This window comes from Alexandromys fortis, unplaced genomic scaffold, assembly GCF_014885135.2.
Source record: "Alexandromys fortis isolate MF-2015 unplaced genomic scaffold, M_Fortis_MF-2015_v1.1 scaffold_15, whole genome shotgun sequence".
Classification (NCBI taxonomy): Eukaryota; Metazoa; Chordata; class Mammalia; order Rodentia; family Cricetidae; genus Alexandromys; species Alexandromys fortis.
This window is the reverse complement of record NW_026067911.1, coordinates 5,232,158-5,256,581: the sequence shown is the minus strand read 5'-3', so window position 1 is coordinate 5,256,581 and position 24,424 is coordinate 5,232,158. Positions and strand designations below refer to the sequence as shown.

The 24,424-nt window shown below is 42.1% G+C and overlaps 1 protein-coding gene across 8 annotated transcripts in view; it reads left to right on the top strand.

Moving 5' to 3' along the window:
- Positions 1 to 24,424, top strand: part of Mecom (MDS1 and EVI1 complex locus) — a 556,830-nt gene that overhangs the window by 259,724 nt on the left and 272,682 nt on the right. The gene's annotated exons all lie outside the window — the stretch shown is intronic.

Sequence of the window (24,424 nt, the reverse complement as noted above, 5' to 3'; positions counted from 1 at the left end):
TAATATAAGCAATGATGCCTAATCTTTGCTTTAATTTTTTATGAGGTTTGAACAGGTTGTCTTTTATTTTCCTTTGAGATCCGCAGACGCACTGGTTAAAGAAGTGTCCGGATTTGCAAGGACCAGGCTTCTAGTAGGGGAAGCAAAGCTACTCAGGAGTCTTCCCTTGCCTTATAGAAGTTATTGCCAAACTTTAATGAATTTATTGGTCTTTTGATAATTCAGTTGTTGTAAATGGTAGGAACTGATGGGACTCATAGAATAACTTTGAAATAGATTTATGTGAAAATGCTATGTCTGGGCCTCAGCAGAATGGGTCCATTTCAGTGGGATACATAAATTCTCTGAGTCTTAGAGCCTTTTATTTATTTTTTCCTTTTTGCATCTGTCAAATGGGACTATGGCTTAGTGTAGTGTAGGCTTAGGGGAGAGGAAAAGCAACAGTGATGGCGACGGCACGCACAGGATCACGTCAGCTCAGCTTGTTGTCATTACTCAGTAAAAGTTAGCATTACCACGGTTCCCTCCCTGAACTGACTCTCTCCCTGTCACAGAGCGAAGGAAAATGCCACCTCTGCCCCTCTGAGGTGGCTTTCCTGGAGTCTGTGTGCACACAGTGCTATCTCGATTCTCGTAGAGAGTGCCCAGGCTCTCGTGACATTTTGTAGGGTTTGACTTCCACAATCACACCAAGATTGGGGGACTCCTGGAATATGGGTTGGGAGAACCCCGAGGCTCTCTGCCATCACTCATTTTACAGGTGAGGAAATTGTTTTCCGGAGAAATGAAGAGACAAGTGCCAAACCTCCCCATTAATCAGCGGCAGTGCTAGGAGAGAGGAGCAGCTTGCCTAGGAGCGTCCTCTGTTGCTCTGGGTTACACACCTGTGGCTAGCAACTAGCGATTCTGTTCAATAGTTCCAGGCCTGCTTGTCAGGATGCGCTATGTTGAGATTGTCTTTAAAGAAGCATGGCTATCAGAGAGAGCAGATGAGTGTGCACTTGCGGTATGATGAAGCAGAAGAAGACATGGAAGTATGGGTGGGATGCTGAATGGCTAAGCCGAGCTAGTCCAGAAGTTTCCAATTATTTGAAAAAGTAAGCTTATGCTTTTTTTTATTCTTATGCAAAGTCATTCATAAAAGAATTTCCTTATGGTGCTGACTCTTGACCTTCTGGGTCATTTTCACACACTCATCTGATGTAGGCAGTGTGGAGTGATTTCTGAGCCGTACCGCCAGCCTTTTTCTCACGTCTCTCTACAATTAATTCTGAGGTGGTTCAAGAATCTGGGAGATAGTCCAGCGGGGATCTGGGGGTATAATGGTAGTTCGGTACCCACATACTAGAAACTGCCTGTGGTGGACATCCTAGAGAACAAATGCTCAGTCATATTTCTGATGTGAGCTGAGTGGAGTTACTGCTGCTTCGGCATCATTAGCTCTCCTTGTACTGATCCGAGACAGCGCAAGAGGTTAGTTAGCCACTGTGGCTGAAGCTTTATTCTATAAACCCTGGAGTGACTGACGAAAACAAACAAGCAAACACACACACACAGTCTGAATAAGTTAAAAGTCCCCAACACACTAGAATATAAAACAGCAATATTCTCTTTTACTAGTCCATATATTATTAAACATAAAATTTACTATCGTGTCTATGCTCAGCTGTGATATTCTTCATATATTAAGCTAGAATTTTATCAAAGTTCTTTCTTCTAATACAGCTATGGGTTAAGAAAAATAGTGTATTTTTGTGCAATAATGTTTGTGTACACTATGTCTCTTTCTGTGTGTGTATGTGTGTGTGTAAGAAAGAGGGGGGAAGAGAGAGAAGAAGAGCAAGAGAGAGGAGAGGGAGAGAGAGAGAGAGAAGACAAGAAAACCATTTGACCATATAGTCTGGCAGAGCCCGGATATTGGAGAAGTTGTAGCCTGCAAGTGTTCATAAACTATTATCTTCCCCAGAGAGAAGGCAGAATGGTCATGCCGCTGTGATATGATTTTGAGTGGTCATTAAAAATGCATTCAAGACTAAATCATATCACTGAACAACGAGTATGAAGGCCTGGATCTGTGTGTCAGCGAGAGGAGCCATATCAGGCCCATTGCTTTATTTAGTGAGCTCTGTGTCAAGCAGACAGGGGGAATGGGAGGTTTTCTCGGAGGCTTTTGTCAAGGCCTGGGCTGCTTCTGGGGGCTCGATTAAAATAATCAGAGGCCTGGGGAATTCACACGGTCTTGGTGGCGTTGTGATTCATCATCATCCATCATACTTGTGGCTGGGGAGCCAAATACCAGGCTGGCAGGGTGGCTGGCGGGGTGGCCGGCGGGGTGGCCAGAGCCCTTCTCTGCATGGAGCTCTCTGGTCCGCAGTGCAGAGCTCCAGGAAGCTTGACAGCCAAAGGGTAGAGGAGGCTGCTGGGGGACTAACTCAGGAATCAGCCTGCCCTGGGGGCCAGGGAGGCTGGTAGGCTTCCTTCTCTAGTGGTCTCTGTAGGCAAGAGTCCAGGGACAGAACTGGGCTTTGAAAGCCCTTCAAGACTGTTTGCTTTGCATATGCCCAGCTTGGCTCCCATTTTGCTGCGTTCGCTTCCAGTTTATTCCTAATTGATTTCGAGCTGGCTTATTTCTGTTTGTTGGAGAACTTTAATAATGTTTGAGTTCTGCCTTTTGGATGGTTTGAGGTTTGGTCTTTCTTTGTGCGTTTCCAATTGTGGGAAAGACTAGCTTTTGTCACTTCAGTGAGCCAGGCCTTGAGTGCTTTGGTGTGTGCATCTGTGTGGAAGTGCACATGTGTGCATCTGTGTGGAAGTGCACATGTGTGCAAGTTTGGCTTGGAAACAACAAATAAAATCCTCAATATATGCTTATTATTAGCAACTTATTGGAAGTCTTTCTACACCCAAGGAAAAAGATATTCATGATTATTTTTATTTGTTCAATGTTTTAAATTCCCGAGTTACAAGGGAATCTAGCTGTAGAGGAAAACACTCACTGACTTTGGAGTCAGTTTTCTCAAGTCCTTTGAAGACGAGGTCTCTTAGCACTGACTGATTTGATCCCTTGGTTCCCAGGCAAAATATTTGGCAGCCAAGTATGTAAATTTTTACCCATCTTCCAGTTTGATTTTTCTTGGGAAACCAGGGACAGAGTCAGTCAAATCTATATACATGTTTTCACAAGTGTCTCTGTCCAAGTTGTAGGAGGTTTATCAGCTAAAGAAATGTACTGAACATTAATTAGCTTTTGTATGCTTGAGAAGGCTAATACAATAACCAGATAGCAAAAGCCAAAATAAGACGGCACATTGTCCTTAGTCCATCATAAGCACTCAGCCTTATGGGAATTGGCATGGGAACCTTGCTGTCTTATTTTTGTCTTGTTCTCTGTTTATTTTCTGTTTACCTTGGTGACTAGCCAGTGGTAAACACCCACCTGCCTTGAAAGGCTTTATTATCGATCTCCTTTGGATGGTGCAAGTCCACAAAATATGTAAGTGCTTTACAGTTAATTCTCTTCCTTTTATTTTCTTTAATAAAACCAAAGCAGAATACCTAGAAGTATGTCTAAATCCGATAGGGTTTGTGTGTGTGTGTGTGTGTGTGTGTGTGTGCGCACGCGTGCGTATTTGAGAAAATTTGACTCACAAAAGAGGGACGTTGAAGGCTATGTCCACACATGTGTAAAAGTTAACACAATCATAAGTAATGCATAAAACTAAATTCTTCCTCTCTCCCTATTCTCTCAGCCCTTCAAATCCACAGTAGCATCACATAGATAACTTGGGAAGAAAGCACATGGAGAAGAGACAAGTTAGTGGTGTGTGTGTGTGAGTCCTGTGAGCTTTGTAGACTTGGGTTCTGGGGTCTAATTTTCTAAGACCCCAGTTCACTTAATAAGTTGTTTCAATTATCTTAGTAAATGATTATCATAATAATTATGTTATACTAATATAACTAATAACATTGTATAAGTTATATTATTAAAATATATTATTAATAACATTATTATTGAATAGCATTCTATTAATATTATTTTATTATTAATATTACTGTTGAATGTTCCCCCTCCAAGTTACAGATTAAATTTAACTGTATATAGTTTTATCAAATCTATCCATATAACGGGCCTTTCTCTAGAAGTCCCACCTCAAGCAGCATGGTACAAGGATGATGTGTGTTTCCCTAGCATTGTGTGTAAACACTTCCTCAGCTGGGACTGACAAAGGAAAATAAGGGCAGTTGGTACCGACAAGTGTATTTAATTGCATGCAGAGTGAAGGTTTCCTTGGGCACCTTCCTTGGCATCCTTGATAGTAGGGAATATAAGGAGATGTTTTTCTTTGATTCCAGACTGATAATCTAGTCTTCATGTTCCTTTAAGCCTGCAGGCACCGAGAGTTCTTTTGTAGCTGCCTGATTGCCCAGGGCAACAGCCTTAGTTTTTACTCCCCACAGTTCCTTTATGTATGACTTAGATACCCATCCCAGTCCTGGTCCCTTGGAGTGGCAAACTTAGTTTATTAATGATAATCTCTGACTCTGCCCTGCCCTTCCTGTGATGGTTAATAGGGTGCTGTGTGAGCTGTGTATGTTTTCTAGACTAGGATGCTACTTTTGGAGGCCAGGAATGGTGCCAGTCAGTTTGATTTCTGGAGAACAAACTCCATGCCTGTATGGCCCCTCGATCTTTAAATACCTATTAGAGGGAATAAATAATCAATGGTCAGAAGTTTGGGAGATTGTTTTGTGTCAACCTAAAGGGATAGTGCGAGGTTGGGTGAGTTTAAGGATGACAATGGGTTGGTTAAGTATATTTATTTATGCCTAGAAGACCCAGCTCAAGGCAGACTGTTGGTTTACCACCTCCACAAGGGCTGAGGGAAGGGCATGTGTATGTGTGTGTATCACGTGATGTCTGGACCTAGGCAGAGCAGAGATGTCAGTGCTGATGGTGGCCAGATCCCAGCACTTAACAGCAGCCCCCATAGGTTACTAAAGCTGAGACCCTATCTAGGGAGATTAGCCGCGGGAAGTGCTTTAACCACGGAGCAAACAGACAGCCACTTGATTAGTGCCCCAGACGTCGTATGGCCTCATGGTGTTGGGTTTCCATCTGAACCATTACATAGATATTTGAGAACTGGAGCTTCAGTTCTAGCCCGACCTTGCATTTGATTTCTGAATCTAAACACCAGTGAGTCTTTGCTTGCTTCTCTAAGACCGGGGTTCCCTGCAGAGAGTTTTGTTTCCCTGATTTTGGATATTTTAAGTTGAGAGGCAGTCCATATGGTGTTTGTTTGGATGGGGAATCCTAAATGGCTTTTTATGGTAGGAGAGCACAGTAGCAAATATATCTTTTCAGTAATGTGTTTTAAATCAAAGTTGCTCCTTATTTTCCCCTGTGTTTGAATGTGACAGTCTTGATTATTCCAGACCCACCTGCCTGAGAGCACAGGAATGGAAAACAGGAGTCGTTCTCAAATTTCACATCTATTTAATCCATCACAGAAACGCACTACCTTTTCACTGGGAGATAGATATATTTATCCCACACAAGAACATTTAAACAAAGTGACACAGATCATCAGCAGATCAACCCAGAATGACGGCTCAATCAAACAAATGTATGTTGAGAATTTCCACTGGGCGGCTCTCATGGCAGCCCAGCCAAATTTGTTTAGTATACATGAGTTAGCTGCATAAGAACATTCTCTGTGCCGTATGCCAGACGATGACTTTTCTAGGTAAACATCCATTTAGCAGCGTATATCCATCCATGAAAGTGCTGGCATGATTTTGATCTATTCTTTTGGACCCCAGAAATGATGATTTCATTCCACTGGCAGCCAAGTACCAACCCACACATGCTCCATTTAGGCTTAAAAAGAAAAAAAAAGGGTGGGGGGAAGGGAGGTATACATTTATTTCAAAATGCAATATAACCATCCAAAAGGTGGGAGAGAGTTTATAAAATCGACAGGCCATTTCACTTTTCTGACATGCTATAAAGTAAGCATCATTAAAATGTATGTCAAGTGCAGTGGGAGGAAAAAGACCTCAGTTGTTCTCGGTGTTTGAAGTGGAGTGTGGAGCGCTTGTGTGGCTCCGCTCTAAACCGTGAGGCCTTCCTCTGTGTGATGGGGCTTGGGAGCTCCTTTGTTAAACTGCAATTTTAGAATCAGATCCCAACTAGTTGAGAACATTTGGATTTTTCAGAAATGGGCACTTTTATTACCTGCCCTACCCGTTCTTCTGTGGGAACAATTTACTTATCTTTTTACAAGTGTCACTTAAGGGCTAAAACACCCTGTTTGTAGACCCCAGTACTTAAGCGCAGGACAAAAGAGAAAGACACTTATTTTAGAAAAGATCAAGAAGAGCTGGGCAGATGCTCAGTGGGTGGAATGTTTGCTATGCAAGCAAGATGACTTCTGTTCAGTCCCAGGACCCACGTCAAAAACTAAAGAGTAGCTAACTAGGCATGGCAGCGTGGTCCTGTAAGCCCACCTGGAATAGGTGGAAACAGGCAAGCTCCAGGTACATTGAAAGTCCTTCTAAAAAAAACAAGGTGGAGAAGACACTTGATGTCAGCCTCTGGGTTCACAGGCACCTGCATGAGAGCATACTCACACGCATGTGTGTACACAGACATACAACAGCTCCATTGAAAACAACATCAGAAAGAAAAAGTCAAAGCTGTGCCGGCTCTTGCCAACTTTGTGAAATCCAGCTTATCTTGTGTAGGGTTCCTCTCAGTACCCTGTACAGTCAACGGAAACCCTGCCTTTCTTAGGCTGTCAACTAGGAATCCTCTGATGGAGGAATATTTCCAAGGCTTGAAATAATGCCTTCTTTTTATTTACCAAAGCCTAATTATCTGAAACTAATGGAAGAGATCATTGTTTCTAAACTTGAACACTCAAGATGAGCCCATGATGGCCCTTGAACAAGTTTTCTGTACAGAGAACAGTGAAGAGGCCTAGAGGTGACAATGACTTTTGAAATCTCATAAGATTCTGAGCTAGATAAGGTATAAATGTAACTCAAATATGAAACAGCTCATAAACAGCGCTTTTTGAAACTTAGCTCTATTTGAATGTGAGCGTTTCCTGTGCTCATAGGTCTGGAGAGAGGACGTGAAGGTACACGAGACACAGCCAGGCCTGCATTTGGTACCTGGAAAAGGAAATACCAAAAGGAAGAAGCAGATACAGAGAGCTCACTGTGCGAGACCTCGGAGTGCTCAGCCCTAAACAGGATGTCTGTATCCGAGTCCTCCCCTCCAGGCTCAGGGTAGAGGACAGAGACAGGTTGTAGGATTGGGAAGTAGTGGGTGACAGCAAGGAAAAGTGTCTCCCTGAGACAGTAGGGACAATGTATGGCGCTCACAGGGACTGTGGTGGCATGAGCCTGGCCTGCACAAACTCAGTGCAGACAAAATCCAGAGTGGGGTAGTGGACACAGGACACAAAGCCCCACCCCTAACCAGGCAATTGCACTATAGCTATTCAGAGAGGGAAAATCAATTTTCTCTAATGGAGTGACATTGGGTTTATCAACTATATTCCAGGGCAGGCCTCTTACTCAGGAGTAGCTGACCACATGAAGCAGATTCTGTGGTGGCTTTTTATTCTGGTGTGTGTGTGTGTGTGTGTGTGTGTGTATGTATTTGGTGTTTCTTTGGTCATTTGGTTTGTGGTGCTTTTCTAAAACTTTATTCATTATTATTATTATCATCATCATCATCATCATCATCATTAGGGGAAGAACATGAAGTTGGCTGGACAGGGAGATGGGGGAGCATCCAGGAGGACTTTGGGAAGAGGAAAGAAAATGATAAAAATGTAATATGTAAAAATTTAAAAAGGGAAAGCAAAAGAGCTTGTTTTAATAGCTCCAAGGTGTAATTCTCAAATGCTACCTCTGTGAGCCTTTCCCTGCCACAAGACTTCACCTTCCCCTGCATAGTGAGCCACTTCTTCTTCCCTGAGCACCCAGGGCTACCCCAGACATTCTGTTCACGTGTTGATATGCATTTTCCTTTCTACCCTGCAGCTGGTAAGGTCAGGAGAGCAGGCATGCTTCCAGCATGCTTGCTGCTCCACGTCCAGTGTGCAGAACCTCAGCAGGCCCTCACTAGGGAACAGGCGAATGGGGGATGAATAAAGGGCGGTCTAGATTTTAAGGCCATCTGAAAGCGATACAGAGAAGTCAAAGTTGGCAGGAGGCTTATGAACTTGGTCTGGATTCCTTTGGCTTGGTTATGGTGCACGATTGAAGTAAAAGATGGGCAGAGAGATTATGGCCACTTAGAAAAACAACTAGGTTACGAGAAAGAAATGTTCACTTCTTTTTAAAAGAACTGCAATTTTTTGGTTTTTAAAAAATAATTTATTCTCTCATGTATTACATCCTGACCACAGTTTCCCTTCCCTCCTCTCCTTCCAGCTTTTCCCCCTTATCCCCATCTCCCACCCACTCCTCCTCAGTTTCCTTTCAGAAAAGTGCAGGCCTCCCAGGGATATCCACCAAACATGGCAACTCACACTGCAATCATAGGCACATCCCCCATATTAAGGCTGGACAAGACAAACCAGTAAGAGGAGTAGGGTCCCAAAAACTGGCAAAAGAGTCAGAGACAGCTCCTACTTCCATTGTTAGGAATCCCCCCAAACACCAAACTACAGATCTATAATATATATGCGGAGGACCTGGGTTAGCCCTATGCAGGCTCCCTGATTGTTATTGGTTAAGTCTCAGCAAGCCCCTACGAATCCAGGTTTGTTGATTTTGTGGGTTTTCTTGAAGAATTTTAATTCTTTGATTTCTTTACAAAGATGGGTGCTCATCTTCAGGACACTTAAGGAAGCTTTTTAGGGGCCCGGTATAAACTTTGCGACACATACTTATCCATGAAAAATTATTATAACATGATGTGTTCTTCAATACTTTTGTTCAGAGTTCTAAAGTGAGATATATGACGGCTTCAAATTTTAATACTTTCTAGTATTTTATTTTTGTATTTTAATCTGATTATTGTGCCTAACAGAAAATGTGTATGCATGGCAATATTTAAAAACATAGAGGAGACATGAACAGTGGTGCAGATAGAGTGAGTGACCTGTTTGCGACCGAACAAACTTGGAACAAGTAAGGAGCTGCTGTAAACAAAAGACTTTGTTTAAATGTAATAAAAAAAAAGCAGGGACAATAGCCTGCCATGTTCCCACATGTATTTAAGTACTCTCACAATGTAAATTTCACACAGTCCCATGAATACTATTTATCAAAGCGACCAGCAGGTATTGGGATGAACCAGAAGCCTTCAGCGTGTTGATTGATCACTTTTCGAGCAGTTCACTAGGATTACACAGCCACTCCAAAGTCAACAGCCTGGAAGAACATGATAGGCTCTGAACAATGGCTGGAATGTTAGGTTTGCAACTGCCCAAGGTCAGTAAATACATCAATTAATATTCATAAAACGTCTTGAGGCTTGACCTGGGAAGAATACAGACCTGTTCAGGACGGCTCAATTCCTTCTTCCTCGAAGGAACGTTGGCTTCGCTCGACATTTAGTGGGGAGATTTCCAAGCTCTGGATGTACTGAACCTAAACCTTTTGGAGATACCATCACAGCTGTGTTACATCCACAGAGTCAGGGACTAACTTTTCCTCCCCACTCCAGACCTACGAAGCATTTTGAAGTACAATTGTGCCACGATTGTCATGGTGCCTTATCAGCTCTCCAGGTCTTTTATCTGCCAGGGATTATCTATGGGGTGATGGAACAGAATCTCTGTTGGAGAAATTGAACTGCTGTACCCACAGATAGGGAAAGAAGCCAGTTCAGACCGTGGCATCCCCTTTGAATCCCGGACTGAATTCATGGAATAGATTTGCTTTGCTTACCATCAAGCATTCCTTATTGTTCCTTGGCCCATGGTGCCTTTCTCCAATATGAGCCTCTCTCCAGGCGCGCTTAGCCCAGTCTGCTTCTTACATCATCACTGAGAGTCTAGCTGTGCAGTGTTCTCAAATTACCTCATCTTTCTGCACCATGTCAATAACCACATTGATCTTCCTTTGTATTTCATTTCAATAAGTGTCTATGTGGAGATATATTGACAGGGAGTGGGGGAGAATGAATTGTTCACAATGCATTTCATCACCTTTTGTTGTCGGAATACAGATAGATCTAAATGACAATGACCTTTGCGAGCTGTCGCTTAAGACTTAAAGACACAGAGTATTTTACAATAATAATAATGACTTTGCAGTACTTGTGTTTTACCCGAAAGTTCATGAGAAGTGAAAATATGATTTATTGTGATTTTTATGACAACTTGGTGTCAGACATATTTTTAAACTCCAGTGTTGATCTATAGAAAAGGACATATTAACTGTACCTTTATTTAAAAGATGTAGAAGCCACATTAAAGAAGGTAAAACAAAAAGGTAAAATGGATTTTATCATGTTCTTAAGCCCAGTATTTCCAAAATTGCATCTTTTTAGTAGGTACCAATAAATTATATAAATAAAAGTTATCAGCTAGGTATTTTGCATCTTACTTGAATTAAGTAAAGTTTTTAGGAATCTGGAGGATGATAAAATTTTAAACTTTCAAGAGATCTTAGTTTGGCGTTGCCACTCTTCCTGCGGTCACTGGTCACATGCTGTCACCAGTGGCTACCATATTGGATAGCATCAGTCATAGGTGAAAAAAAATGAGGGTTCCAATAGATTATAAGATTTTTCTGGGGTTGTAGCATTTCTTAGCTAGCTAGGATCCTTTGGCTTAAATAGGATCTGAGGTTTATGGAATATCTGAGTTTATCGTGATATTGTGAATGTAGATGCTTGACTAGGAAGCCATAGATCTTCTAAAGAAAGATTACTTTCTAAAGTTGATTTGTTTCTTGCTCATTCCAGTAACAGGATACACACACACACACACACACACACACACACACACACAGAGAGAGAGAGAGAGAGAGAGAGAGAGAGAGAGAGAGAGAGAGAGAGAGAGAATACTCATATGTGACAGGGTCTCATATGTCCAAGACTGACTTAAGACCTTGATCTTTGTGCTTCCACTCCCTTGAATGCTGGGATTACAGATGCTAAATTTATGCTGTGCTGGGGAGTTTTGGGCTTCATGAATGCTGGGCTTATGCTCTACCAATGGAGTTGCATCTCCAGTCCCCTAATTTGTGTTTTTAAAACTCTATTCCTTGTGAGCTTTGAATGCACTATCTGTTTTGATGATAGCTGATCCGGTGTCTACATTCCTTATGGCTCATTTCTGCACCCTTCCTGAATTTATTCTTTTATTTAACAAATATTTATTGAGCATGTATTCTGTTTAAGACATCATTCTTGTTACTGCAAAGAATCAATGAAGGAGGCAAAGTCCCTTTCCTTGTGGAAATCACAGTTTCCACCCTACGGGGCATGGTTGCTTCACATCAGATGCTGCCATAAATCTTGGTAGAGCAAATATACTGGCTGCATTTAAGATAGGCTTATTCTCTTTTTGTAGAGGACTAATAAAAATGTTGGAAGAAATGATAGAATTGTGGCCATCCAAGTAATGACTTGTTTGTTTATTTTTATTGATTTTGTAGTAAATATGGTTGTAAAGGTTGCATTGAGGAGTGCGCAGCACAAATTCTGAACTGATTGCACTCAGTTAAGTTCATGTTAGTTTCTTGAATCAGGGGGAGAGAGAGAGAGAGAGAGAGAGAGAGAGAGAGAGAGAGAGAGAGAGAGAGAGAGAGAGAGAGAGAGAGAGAGACTGACTCATAAATACCTGTACAGGATTTTGTCAGTGCAGTGTGCTTTCCAGGTTTGTCTTGTCTTGTCTATGTCAATATTTTCATGTATATAAGGTTGTTTCTCAGAAGGGTTTACAATTTTCCACCTAGAAGAAGTCTGCTCAGCTGGCTTTCCTTCAGCCAAGGCTGTCCTTTGGCCCCATAAGCTATCTAAACTTTAAAGAAAAACGCAGATGTGTCTTACTGTTTGAAATGGGGTAGAGATCCGGGAGGATTAATTTTAAAATTCATAAATCCCGAGTACTATTCAAATTAATGACCGCTGACCTTTGTTCCAGGTGACTTATTTTGACTTAGCTATGTCCAGATAGATGTGTTCATAGAAGAGAGTTCAGTACTACTCAAACCTGACATATTAAGCATCTCCTATGGCTCATAATGTGTACCAGGGATGAGGACCACCCTCTGTTTGCTCATTATGCCAAATAATAGAAAGTGGAAATCATGCTAATCCTTCCTTCTGTGTCTGCTGCACCCCTGCAAGTATGATAAACTCAATCCAATTAAAAGTCATTACCTCTCCGAGGCTTGGCCACAGTCTATAACTCTTTGTGTCAAAGTCCTCCTGATTGTCTGTCTTTATCATAAATAGAATACTTAGCCATCTTTGGCTTTCATTCTCAAGTAATGAAATGGAAGATCACTCATGGATTGATGGGCACAATCCTTGTTTTGTCTACCACTCACTGCACTTTATTTAGTGAAGGTTTATAGATACTCATTCTGCCTGTCAAGGGTCTTTTCCAATCAGTAATTTCATTTGATTCTTCTTTGTGACCCTTTTCCCCTGACCCATGGGCCTTTGCATGTACAAATCTTGTTGACTGAATGACTGATGTTTTGTTGCATGTTGAATCTATGTGGGATCACAGTTGCTGAGACTGAAGAGTGATATCAAGTATTTAAAAAGCTGAATGAAGGAGACCTACTATAACAGCAAAAAAGTGGAGCACGCATAATCACGTATGCATAATTCTGCATATGTCAGGTGTTACTCCTCATAGAGTTACATTACAGAATCTTTCTCTTGAATAGTCTTGATCCACCCAGATTTACATGGGCTTATCTATCGCCAGGGTGTCTCAGTCAGCAGAGTCAGATGCTTTAGTGAAAAAACTCATACTTGTCTGTCTTCCTAAGAGATGGATTCTACGATGTTTTGAAAAATAGATATTGCTTCTCTCCATTGTCTCACTCATGTTGCCCACCTAGGTCTGAACTGCTGGGCTCAAGTGATCCTCCTACCTTTCTTTTTCTGATGCTGCGGCAACATATGTATGTCATTGTACTTGACTCAAAAAATGGGTGTTTGGATCTGTTACCTTCGTTAAGTAGCGTGAGGCCAGATTTTATTTAATCTAGTTGTTGTAGCTGTACCCTATTGAAACAAAAAGCTTGTTAAAAATATTTATCAGGCTAAGCAAGTCCTTCAGAATGATCTTTACATCCCATAAAAAATGACAAAAGCACTCAGGCATGCCTTTCTAGTTAGTTGTAGTTAAGGATGGCTTGTAGGTAGCTGTAGGCAATACTGGGGTGGAACCCATCACCTGATGGTAGTATGGGTCGTCAGCGAGCAGCAGGGCTGCCATTTTTCTGCTAACTCTTGTACTGGATGGACAGAGCTTTCAGGCTACTCTGGTCAGCCTTTTCTCTCAGTGCATCAACTCTTCTGAGGTTAATTAAACCCATACCTGGTCTATATGGAGCAGCGTCTAATTGTAGTGGAAGATGATGTCATAGTTTGTACTATTGACAGCACTTGGAACCTACACTGATTATTTTAAGGCAGTCCCATGTCATTGGATGTACAGTCCTTATCAGTGAAGTCTGTCCCATGACAGAGTGTGCTTGTCAGTTACATCACAGTGACACCCCTTCCTCTGACCAGTTTTCTCTCGGCTAACCATGTAACTTAAAGTGAGTGTGTTACTTCTTGAGAACCTGCTGGGACTGCCGTTTTCTGAGTTATCTGTAGCCTCAGCAAAAGCCAATAGCTCCTGTGTTCCTCTTCACAAGAGCTTGATGATAGTCTAAAATACATATGAATAAAAACTCTACTTTGATATGAAAAAGAAGTCTTTTTTTTTTTTTTGGTTTTTCGAGACAGGGTTAAGAACTTTATTCTTCAGCAAACCAAAGCAACATGCATACTCTTGTTCCTTGGGACCCGAGGGGGGTGGAGAAGACTCTTGGAGACAGAGTCCCTTGGTATTTCCCTCTTTAATAAAATAACAGCACTTGCCTCTAGCCTGCACAAGCCCTCCTGTAAACTTTGTCATCGCTAGGTTACTTCCAAGGGCTACCGCAGTGCCTGAGCTATTTAAATGCTTGTTGTTACACTGAATTGCTTAGGAACAATGACAGGAAGAGAAAGTGTGAGTTCAGTGGAGACATTTCCATATGTGTGAATATCTTCCATCTGTTGTTGGTTGAATCTCTGGATGGGAGGAGTCTGGAGATACAAAAGGCCAAGGGCATATGGTTTTCATCAGTCTCTGGCTGGAGATGCCCAACTGCACAGGAACTTAGAAGCATGTCTTGCTATTTTTTTCCCTGTTCCTAAGATCTACTTAGTCCTTTACAGTTGCTCAGTCGAATACCTCCTACCGTCCCAGTCTTTGCTTGCCAATGCTAAGCTACCCGGTGGGAGAATCTCTGCTGTCTTGCATTCCATATCTGTTCTAGCAACTTCGTGATGCTCCAATCACAATGTGATACGGAAAACATACTTGCAAATGGATGGACAAGGAAGCCTGGATGACAGCATCTTTGGCGAGGGCTACGACCCTGACAGTTGTTATCTGAGTTCCCACCCTTGAATGCTAGGAAGGGATTTAAACCTGGACCCCTTTGCAGTCTTTCCACAGAATTCCAATCGGAACGTGCTCCGGAAGTGTTCATATGGTCCTGGTAATGCCTGGAACATCCGTTTAAACCCTCACTTTTCATAGTATGGAGCCCACCAAAGATTTTGAAAGTCAAATGTATATTTATTCCGTGGAGGAAACTCTCTCAGCCAGAGAAAAGTTTGCTGGCACCAGCGTGTGATATAATGGCCGGCTTAAATCCTGCTAACTGCAAATAATTTTTCAACCGTGTTTATGACTATGATAGAGTTTAGTGAGGCCGAAGTACAGACAGCATAAATATTTCAGCAAAAGCCTATTGTGCCGGCGATATAAATAAATTAGACACAGTTTGTAAATAAATTTAGTTTTACAAACATTTGCAATCTTCTCTTGCTATAAACTATAGTAATTTATTCAGAAGAGGCCCTGGATGCCTTTCTTAAGAAGCCAGTTGTCATTAGGACCTGCTGCCTGGTGCCCGTCAACTGTCTCAGACTGTGTGACTCAGCTAGGCAGGAAGGATACTATACAGACCACCTAATGCTCCTAGTTATTACACGTGTTGATAATGACAGTTCCCAGACTCCAGGCACAGTGTGGTAGTCTATGAAGTTGTCATATTATATCGTGCCCTTGAATACCTAGCTTGTGTTACCACTTAGCAATGTTGGAAATTATCCCTTCCCAATCAGAAGCGCAGCTGGTATGCATATACATATACACATCATACACAAACACATCTGTTCACATTTTTCTGAAAACAATTTTTACAAAGTGTATAATGTTTTCTCAAATTAAACAGAAACGTTTTCCTTTATGTTTTCAGTGATTCAGGGATATTCCATTTCCACCCCCCATCCCCTCTGGGTTTTGAATGATTTCACATTTCATGTGATGTGGTGTTGGGAAACTCAATCTGGCACCCTTTAGAGTGTAGGACCGGGCCCCAGACTGCGCTCCTTGGCGGCATCTAGACTTATTTACACCAGAGCGTTTCTATTTGCGATGACGGGCAGAGTTTGAGCTGGAAGAGCGGAATGGAATTTCCCCATCACGTAGCTCTATGACACAAATCTCTGCTATCTTTTTATTAACAAACCTGTGGCAACAAGGACTCTGTCTCATTTAAAAAGCGGTCTAAGTTTGAGAGTCTAAGGAGATTTCATTCTTCCGGGTGCTCGGCTTCGCATCAAGCCAGTGGTGCGGTTATGTGAGTGTTTAATTGGTCGCTCACATCGCTCCTTATCAGCAAGCCACAACTCCCTCTTCTGCCCGGCACGCATAATTATTTTCTTTATGTGGAACTTCTGACTGGAAGGAAGTTCTGTTCTTCAGCAGCAGGGAAGGTCTTCATTGGGTCTACCGTGGAAAGGGCCTGAACTCACACGCACGCTCCTTACTCCCGTCTCAGGAAAGCATCTTGGCCCACGGTGTGTAGCGTGGTCTCTCAAATTCCTCTACTTCCTGATCTTCATTTTCTCGCGGCAGTTCGGACTCTCCTCTCCCAGGAAATACTAGAATTCAGTCTCCTTGCTAGGGAATGTACGACCGGACTGTTTATTTACCTTTCCCCTTAGTTCCTGAGGTTGGATCTCTCCTTCTGAGACTAGAAGGCTCTTCTGCTAAAAGCCACCAAGCCACACTTAGGTAACCCTAATAGACAGGCTAGGGCGCTCGGGTCACAAGCGGAACCAAGTGAAGCAGAGCCGTGGCCGAAGAGACCAACTTCTGCCCATCAACGCAGGCACATTAACGCTCCCGCATGTCTCTGCCACCTCGAAACACTCATTGTAAAGAAGCAAATCGGTTCCCTCCTTAGCTTGCTTTCCCCTGAAACCACCCTCAACAACATAAACAAATTAGCCATAGTAAACCACACGCTCTGCCCACAGAGAAACCACAGCCCTCACCAGAGGGCAGTGTACTTAATGTGAGAACAACAGCCCGGCTTTATAAGCCTCTACTGGGAATAAATTCCAGTCTCACTGGTTAGAGCCTGGCTGGGGAGCCAGAGTATACTTTCTCCTAGGTTACAGGTTGTGGGAGAGCCAATCAGTTTTCAAAGTGTCTTTCCAGGAAATACAGTTTCGAAGGTTTTGGCATTCCAAGTTTTGAGCATTCCCCGGTTTTCATTATTGCTCCAATGGAATGGACCTGAACGTGACCTTACCCACCATGCTTAGTGCATGGGGTTAGAACTACAAATCCCACCTCTTCTTCTCTCAGGCGGCACCAGAGTTCAGAGGTGGTACCAGGTGGAGACCTCTGTGCAACTGCCTCTTCCACCGCCACTTTCCCAAGCTTTATGGTCCTCCATCTTGACCCCTGGGGAGTTGTGAAATATTCTCTATACCTTCCTCATGCTGATATACTTCCTTTCTTGACAATGGCTAGTCCTAAACCATCGCGTCCAGCCCTAAACCAATGTGTTCCGTCATCAGTAAATTCCTGCCTGGGATAGTGTTTTCTTAAATACCTGTTTAAACAGTGATTTAGATAAGAGTGTCCCATTTGTGTGCAGCAGGAAATGCCTGCCTTCTTTTAGATACGCTGGCAAATAATTGCTGGAGATAGGGCTTGCATGCTGCGAGGCTGTGCTCTGCTCACTGCAGCTGCCTGAGAAGGAACCTGCCAGTAGGTTATGACGGAAATACGGGACAATTCTGCTTTACTTTAACCGAATCTGAAGGAAAGTCACTTTGGGGGATATAAAAGGCTTATGAAAAAAGCTATCGGGTCAGAGGTCGCCAAAAATCTCTTGAAAATTTGTATTGCTAAAAGTTCAGGCAAATGATTGTACTATGAAAGGAACACTGTCTGGCATGTAATGAGTCTGGTCCTAGCTGGCCTTCCAGTAGGAAGTGGTCACTAGGCTCCCTCACACCAGAAAATGGCAAACGTTAACCTGGTCATGCTTTCTCTCACGGCACGACTCACAAAACTTTAGTGTCTCTGTTTTGGTTGTCTTGGAGTCGGTAAACAGATGCCAAAGGGCTTTACTTGAACCTCAGCTATGAATTTTCTAGAGATTTCTTTCCATAACCATTTGAAAAAAAATTCACAGCACCATTTCTGAAGAGAAGCTTCTGGAAGCAGATCAGCCTATCTCATAATAGTGGAGGAGCTACCCATTTAATTCTCAAACTGTGTTGTTCTGTGAAATGTCTGTGGAACTCCTAGGGTGGTGGGAAAATTCTTAACAAGCTTTAGAAGCCACAGAGAAGGCAAAGAGTTATGTCACAACATGAGAAAAATACATATTTGTTCTCTCTACGTCCCTTGATTTCAACCCGTCTGGTGCTCTGGCCATTTCCTTTGCTGCCTCTCCCAACCCTCTTTAATTCTGGGTCTTTTTGATAGCAGACTGATGAAGAGCGTTTAGGGGGTTCTGTGGGTAACAAGGCCTACAGGGAAGAGATGAAACAGGTCAGAACAAGGAGGCTAACAGAAAGGCTGGGAGTGCAGAAGAGCTTGGAAGACCATTAAGAAATTCCACACGCCAAGCCATGTTGGCGGCTGTGTCGCAAACATGCTATAGAGACTCGGATGGGACAAGTAGGGACATGAACATGTCGTTGAAGAGTGTTTTCTCTTCATCCTTTTCTGAGAGCATGGTGCTCTGAAGTCTGTCCTCCAGTGACCTGTCTGGGACAGTGACCTGTCCAGGACAGTGACCTGTGTAGGAGACACCTCTGTTTGGGAACCCGGACTGCTAGATTCTAACAGAATCCTTTGCAGCTCCTGTCAGTTTTTTAAAAAAATCTATTTTCCTCACTTTTATAGCTTCCTTTCCTCATTTCATGGGGATGTTAAATTTCATTTTCTTGGGGACATTTTCACAGCGTGTTTCAATGGCCAGTTCATTGCCTCCTCTTTTGTTCCGTTCATTCATGTGCTATTACTTGGGCTCCTCCCTTTCCCCCATAACCCTGCACGTTTTCAGTGGTTCTCTTGCTAGTGGAGAAGAGTTGGCCCCTTGAGGGCCTTTGCTTTCTCAGAAACATGCCTCTGTCACCACTCTGGAATTGTCCTGAGGAGGGAAGAAGAGCATGTCCTGTTTGAATTTGGAAAGGAAACTGTAGTCTTCTCCTCCCTCCCCTGGCTACTGGTAAGCATGCACGGACTCACAGGCTTGTGTCCGTAAGCTCACGTCCTCCCTGGAGGTCCCTGGTGGGGCTCTGAGGTTTGGCCAGGCCTCCTCTCCTAAAGCTGGGCGCACATCCTCTGCACTCAGCCACGTGTAATCCTTCCTGTCTGCCTGTGAGTTGGGCACAAAGTACCGGCGCTTGGGCCCACCCTCTTCTTTAGTAGCAATTAACCTTTACTACAGAACTTCCTTTGAAGTTTGCTCATGTTTTTATTACAAAACTGCAATGAGGAACATAATGGGGGGAAATGTCTAAATTTCTGAGTTACCTAATCTGTTCAATTCCCTTGTTGGACTCCTCTTGGCAGCTGTTTTATGCAGCTATGATCTCAACCAGTCTGCCCGAGATCTCAAATCGTGTTTCTGTCTCAGCCTATTTTTAAGATTAGGAAGCTGCTAAACACCACACACACACACACACACACACACACACACACACACACACACACACTCACACCCCCCCCCACTCACATGCACTAGCACATGCATGTGGATACATGTATTATGGACAAGTTTGTTCAGCCAAGTCAATATGATTTCTTGTTTGCTCACGCCACTTTATAGCTAAACTAGAGCTATGCGATTTGAATATTAGCATTAATTTTGTGTTAGTCACTGAACAGTTTCTATCAATGAACTGATACGGTAAGCAGAAAGGAAAAACCTTTCCGCTACCCTCAATAAGGACAACACGGAGTGATAAGCTGCTCAATGGCCATTAAACACTAGTTATGGGTTGAAACTCAGGAGTTTGATTGGCATCTGCCCAGAAGATTTTCAGTTAAACTAAGCAGAGAAGCCAAGAGAAACAAATGGTGAGTTATACGAATCCCACAAAAAGAGAAAGCGTTTTAGGCCAGCCTTGCAAATGAGGGCCAAAGAATTATGAGTGAAATGGCATTTTTTTTCCTAGCCTGCCGTTCACGGGAGCTCAAATAAATGAAATCATTTTTCCTCTGCTTTTCACTCAGTAGTAAATCACTGGTAATCCAAGGCTGGAAGAAAAGCAACTATGAAACTCAAAGAAAATATGAGAGAATGTCCCACCCATTGGCAGAATAGGTGAGGAGTTTCTAAGAAAATGTAAAACATGAAGACAATGTGAACTTAGTTCCACCAAAGTTAAAAAGTTATTTTATAAAATCAAGGGGCAAATTATAGAAAAAATAAATAAAAGCACATCAAAGGGCTAATTTGTGTATCATAGGAGTGCCCGTGAGTGTGGTTGGCAGGAGTATAAATTGATCAATACATTTGGAAAAGAAACTGCCAGTATTCAGTAGGTTTTATTTAGTTTTTAGTAGGGATCCCATCTAAGGAAATTGAAATGGGTGAATGAAAATATTTGTATAAATGGTATTCATTTTGCTGATGCTTTGCTACCAAAAGCAGCATAAATACTATAGAAACCGTTCACTTATTGCAGATTGCAATAATAGAAGTATATGCAGCAATCGTATGTGAGTTTAGAAAATCGGAATAAAGAAAAACTGTTCGCAATGAACTCTCAAGTGAAAAGGCTGGACAACAGATTACCTACGCAAGAGCCATTCTTTTGATGAGACAAACTCCTAGTCTTCTCGTTTTAAAGAAACAGAAATCAAGAGTGGGTTTGAGCAGTTGCTGGCTGTCGGATCCTATTTAGTGCCTTGTACTCTCAGGTTCTTCCTTCGAGTAATGAGGATTATTTTTCTCATCATGTCTGTCAGAACTGGAAAGTATGGATGTAGCACCAGATGCTGTTTTTATCAGTGTTACATTTCAACTTCCTCCTTGGATTTTGATATTTTCAGAATGAAATTCATCCCAACTGGAAACCTGATAGTTACTCACACAGCCACAGAACTACGTAGACTCTGAGGAGTGTAGGCTGTTGCTTGTGTCATTGGATATTAGAATGCTTAAAATTTGAATCGAAGAGTTTGGATTCCAGGAGTGTTTCCCAAGTCATTTCCTCAAGTCCAACAACAAGCTTTTCTCCCAGTCCTCGCTGGGTTAATGATACAACCAAAGGATGCATGAGGCAAATTACAGTTGAGGAGCTCAGCTCCACAGTTACAAGGGTTATTTATCTTTATGGGCCCACTGATGTATGCCACACTCCCTACCTGATACCTACCTATTGTAAATGTGCCCAGTCTGCCAGAGCAATATCCAGGAAATCTTTAATTGACTACAGCTATAGCCCAGGGAATAGATCTACCAATTTCCCCCAGTAACTGAGATCTAATGGCGATAGAATAATGGAGGTTGTTTTTCATGTAGATGGAATGTTTTAGCAGCTTTTGAGAGAGTTATTGAGTAATGTCCATAAAGGTGTTAGTTATTCTCACTTATGCAAATATGCAATAGGGTGTGATAAACAGCATTCGTGCTGAAAATTTTACAAGTGCTAGATTGTATGTTTTGATAAGTAAAAGTCAGCAGTTTTATATTTCCATTTTTGTAATCTCTGCCCTTTTTATATTTAATTCAAATGATACTAACTGAATGTAGTTGGAAGACAAATTGCCTAGGCTTTCGTCTCTGATAAAGCCTGCGTATGGTGATTAGAAATGAATCTTATTTTTACATTTGCTTGGATGCTATAAGTTGTTCTTTAGGCTTAATCAGATTTTTTTTTTTTGGTCATTGTTAGCAGGATTGTATTTGGGCTTTAAATTTTCTAATTTTTATGCCATCTTGCTTGAGCTGGTACCTCAGCAACCACGTTTAGAGTCTGTACCAGGAGAGGTTGAGGATAGCAAAGAGATGATAGGATTTGTGTGACGGGGGGAAAGCATGGACATAATTGTCTTGATCTTTCTCTAGGGTCTGAGACCCCTTTTCTGGACCCGACAGTATGACTGATTCACTCAGGAGGAAACAGAGAAAATTTTACTGGCTTTTCATAGAGAATCACTCGGAGAATATTGTTCTACTTATCTAGGTGCCTTTTTATTTCTTACTTCTTAGAAATTCATTTTGTAGCGTTCCCCAAAGAAAATAAAATCCTCACAATGAGCAATGGCCCCGTTGGAGGACTTATGCCATAACATTCCCTTTAGGCTGCTGAGTGCTACACTTCTAGAGAGGTGGCATTGATCTTAAATTTATTTATTTGTTTATTTTCTGAAATATGGTAATACTCTATAGCCTAAGTTTGTCTCAAACAACTTACCTTACTGAATCCTTCTGCCTCCAGTCCCCCACGGAGCTGGCACATAGACCCGTGTCACTATGTCTGGTGTGGAAATGGTTTATGTATTTTTTTCTGCACTCAAACTGTTAATAATATTTTGATGAAACATAAAATTAGATGGAATTTTCAAGTACATTCATATCCAGATAGTACCTCTTTAGGTGTTATTAAAATAGCTTATTCTGATGCTAGATATGAATGAAAAGTAATCTACTATGTCCCACTTTCTTTTTTATTTTTTCTTTTTCAAGACAGGGATTCTCTGTGTAACAGTGATTTCTGTAGACCTGGCTGGCCTTGAACTCACAGAGATCTGCCTCCAAGTACTGGGATTAAAGGCGTGTGCCACCACCACCTTTCCCCATTTAATTTATTTAAGATTGTTAGGATCAAAATACTTGCCATTTTTTTTCACAGGAAAATGTTGATTTGGTACAACTTGTCAATAAAATTATATATGAGGTCAACAATCTATTTAACAAGGATTCTTTAAACAGCTATGTGCAGATTGCTTGGAGAATTCAAAGTGAGTATCCTAACACCTAACTTTCCTAGGGCCTACTTCCTTGTTGGAGCTAAAACAGCTATACATATAAAATCCTGAGTGCAATGTATATTATTAGATTGCAAAATTGAGAGCTAAAATTCTGTAAGCTTAAAGAGGAAGGAGAGTCTTGTGTTGACTGAGATGGCCATGGGACATGTTGGAACTCACGTGGAATTTGACCTGGAAGTTGGGAGTTGGTTAGATCAGAGGGTGGAGGTGGATAGCCAGGATGGAAGAACATCTTGCTTGCCAAGTTTAGAAGACAAAGATCAGCTTGCAGTTCAAATACTCCTGTTGATCATTGAGAATTAGAGGGGATGACTTCATAAAAGAGATATTTTTTTTCCAAGTGAAGAGTTTCTACTTTAACTTGAGATGCTGCGAGCCTCTGGAGTCTGCTGAGCAGGAAGGAAGGTAGGCGATGAAGGTGAATTCAGTATTGAGGGCTGCAGTCAAGAGATTGGTGATCTGGAGACCAGTGGAGAGCAAGCACTGTTAGAAAATCCGGGTGTGAAAATGAATTGGAAGAATCAGATAAAATGATTGAATTTTGTGGTAGAATAGATTATAAGAAAAGGACAGCAAACTCCAGCTACTTTTTATCTGATGTGGATAATTAAAGGAAAGGTGACATTCCTAATTGAATGAGGAAATGGGCAAGGTGCTTGACTGGAGGGCAGGTGACAGTGCTCACCATGTTGGACATGTTGGACATGCTGAACTTGAATGATAATGAACTTGCACGCTGAGAACTATATAACCAACCCGAGCTTGCACCCTATAGTTCTGTCACGTGGTTGGTATAAATGGCATCCTCTCAATGTTTAAAATGACACCTAACCCTTCCTTGAAAGAAAGCCTTGCGTGGATTGTCACTTTGCATTCTCTGAAACTGTAAGAAGCAGGACCTAATACTCGATGGTCAGTTGTTCATGAGTGGTATGTATTTCAGCAATAAATCAGGGAAGAAATTGCAGGTAGAATGTATCTTCTACCTCTTAGCCCAATAACCCATCTTAGAAGGCGTTGATAACACAGCTGCAGGGGTGGTAGGAGTGTAAAAGTCACTCATCTGAGACTGGAGCTCTTCCATGTCATGAGTAGCTCAGGATTACACAGGCTGTGCTAGAAAGGCGGTGACAGGAATCACAAGCCACCCAGCCTACATTCTGGTGCTTCTTACCAGAATCAGCACCTGTATTCTTTAGCTCCTTTTTCTTACTTCTGTCCTTGAAGCCCTTATGAGTCAAACCAATGAGAGACAACTTTCAGTTCATAACCCTAGTAGAAAGAAACACGTGCCTGTTTGCTTAAGGGCCACAGAAGTTCCCTTCAGCTGGTAGGAAATTCAGCGTGGCCATTATTCTTTTCACTCCTCTGCCTAGCCCCCAGAGTCCCCATATATATTTCATGATGGCAGCAGCGTTGTGCTCTTGTGTCTCTAAAGCCTCTGTGGTCAAGGCTAACCTTTGTCTCTTCCGAATTCTTGCAGCCTCTTCAGGATTCTTCTCTATGTAGAGGCAGTTGAAACCCTCTCACTTTCTAGTCTGGAGATTTTTTTTTCCTCTTTTGGGTATACCCAGGGTACTCTCCTATCTGTTTGCCTCTGAGGATTTTTATTTTTGTCTTATGCATGTGAATGGTTGCCAGTGCACCAAGTGCTTGCCTGATGGAGCCTAGAAGAGGGTGTCAGATTTCCTGGAACTATAGTTACAAATGATTATAACTGATTACCGCATGCATGCTGGGACCCCCCCCCCAGTCCTCTGCAAGAGCAGTAAGTACTCTTAGCCATCGAGCAAGCTGTGTAGCCCCCAAATCTACCTAATTTTGAAAATGATTTTAGCTTTTAGTAC